Here is a 2,611-nt window from a genome sequence, read left to right on the forward strand (position 1 = left end):
AAAAAAAAAAAAAAAAAAAAAAAAAAGAATGTTTTCCTTTTCTCCTCTCAACCCCCTGCCCCCGAGACAGGGTCTCTCTATTCTAGTCCTGAATATCCTAAAACTCACTTTGTAGACCAGGCTGGCCTGGAACTCACACAGAGCCACCAGCCTGTGTCTCCTGAGTGCTGGGATCAAAGGTATGTGCTACCATGCCCAGGAGTGTTTATGGGGTCATTTCTGTTCAATGACCTAAGCTAGATCTAAGCTGGCTCAAGGCATCCTGGAAAATGAACCACCACCTTTTGCTCCCAGGGAAAACACCAAATGTTGGATGGTGCCGGTGCAGTGGGAGGGCCAGGAGGACCTCGGGGCCCAGGATTAGGAGACCACAGCGGCTTCCGGCTGGCTTCCGGCTTCCGGCTTCTGCAGAGGATTCATTCCGCAAGTGGTCTTAGGGGCTGTGGCTCTGGTGGAGGCTGCTGGGCTCATGGAGGTAAAGTGAAGACAAGGAGGGGATCCCCATCACCAAGCTGGATCAAGGCCTTGGAGGAGATCTACCTGTTCTCCCTGCCCTTTAAGGAGCCTGAGATCATTGACTTTTTCCTGGGTGCATTCATCCCTAAAGCATGAGGTTCTGAAAATCATGCTAGTGCAGAAGCAGACTCGGGCTGGCCAGCTGACCAGGTCCAAGGCTTTCGTAGCTACTGGGGACTACAATGGTCTTGGTGTTAAGTGCTCCAAGGAGGTTGCCACTCCCATGGGAGGGGCCATCATCTTGGTCAAGCTTTCCATTGTCCCTGTGTGGAAAGGCTACTGGGGGAACAAGATTGGCAAGCCCCACAATATTCCATGCAAGGTGACAGGCCGCTGTGGCTCTGTGCTGGTACATCTCATCCCTGCCCCCAGAGGCACTGACATAGTCTCTGCTCCTGTACCCAAGAAGCTCCTGATGATGGCTGATATAGAGGATTGCTACACTTCAGCCAGGGGCTGCACTGCCACCCTGGGCAACTTTGCCAAGGCCACCTTTAATGCCATCTCCAAGACCTGACCCCTGACCTCTGGAAAGAGGCTGTGTTCACCAAGTCTCCTTATCAGGAATTCACTGATCATCTTGTGAAAACCCACACCAGAGTCTCTGTTCAGAGGACCCAGGCTCCAGCTGTGGCTTCCACATAAGAGTTTTATATAAGAAAAATAAATGAATTAAGTCTGTTTAAAAAAGAAAGAAAGAAAATGAACCACCAGATTTTCTTTCTTTCTCTCTTTTTTAAAAAAGACTTATTTATATGAGTACACTGATGCTGTCTGTCTTCAGACACCCCAGAAGAGGGCGTCAGATCTCATTACAGATGGTTGTGAGCCACCATGTGGTTGCTGGCAATTGAACTCAGGACCTCTGGAAGAGCTGTCAGTGCTCTTAACCGCTGAGCCATCTCTCCAGCCCCTCCAGATTTTATTTCTATCAAGTAGTAAATAAATACTTTTTTTAAAAAAGGACTTTGGATTTCTGTCTCACACCACAAACTCAACAGGGGCACAGGGCTAAAGGTAGAGTAAACCACATGGCTCCTAAAAGGAAAAAAAATAGACATAAATCTTCTCATTTGGGGATTTACATTACAAGAAACAGAATCAGATATGCTCTTAGATAGGACTCTAAAAACACAAGCAATGAGAGAGAAAAAGAGCTGGGCACTGGGTGCCCACGGAATCCAGCCCTTGAGACGTGGAGTCAGGAAGATCAGGGGTTCAGAGTCATCCTGGACTACTTAGTAAGTTTAGGGCTAGCCTGGGATGCATGAGATACTATTGAAAAGAAAGAAAAAGAAATTAAATAGGGTTGCTTTTCAAATAACAGACACTCGAAAATACAACCCAAGTAACAGGAGAAATTCAATGTAATCCATACAGTGCATGAGAGACTTGTAGCTAGAATGTATAAAGCAAGAGAACACACCCACTGCAGAGGCAGGCAGACCTCTGTAAGTTCGAGGCCATTTTCATCTACAAAGAGAGTTCCATCCAGGACAGCCAGAGCTATGTAGAGAAACCCTGTCTCAAAAAACAAAAACAAACAAACAAAAAACACTATGGAATAAGAATAAAAACTATGAATGGACAGAAAGGCTCTGACCACGTTTTCCCCAGAGAGGTTTTGTAGCCATTAGCCATACACAGTGAGTTTGCATCTTAGCTAATGAAGAACCAAGGTCAGGGCAGGCAAGGCATAGGAGAGTGGAGACAGGGCTGGGGAGACGGCTCTGCAGTTTAGAACCTGGTTGCTATTGCAGAGGGCCCAGGTTCAGTTCCCAGCACCCACAGCTCACATTTATCCGTAACTGTGCTCCAGAGGTTCAATGCTCTCTTTCAATCTCTTGTCATCTGCATTCACAAAGACACACACACACACATCTATTGAGCCCTGCCCCTTTTAACATAACTAGCCTTTTTATATTCGGTCTTCATTTTGCTCATAAGGTGAAATTAAGTTCAGGTTCTCAGACTGCTTCCCAGAAGTAGTTGCCCATAGCGACAGGACACGTTCCTAACACTGTGGTTGTATTACTTAGGCTCTGTTATCTCCGTGCTCTGAAAGTTTGCTCTTCGCCACCTGTCCACCAGCCCT

This window comes from Mastomys coucha, unplaced genomic scaffold (genome assembly GCF_008632895.1).
Source record: "Mastomys coucha isolate ucsf_1 unplaced genomic scaffold, UCSF_Mcou_1 pScaffold18, whole genome shotgun sequence".
Lineage (NCBI taxonomy): Eukaryota > Metazoa > Chordata > Mammalia > Rodentia > Muridae > Mastomys > Mastomys coucha.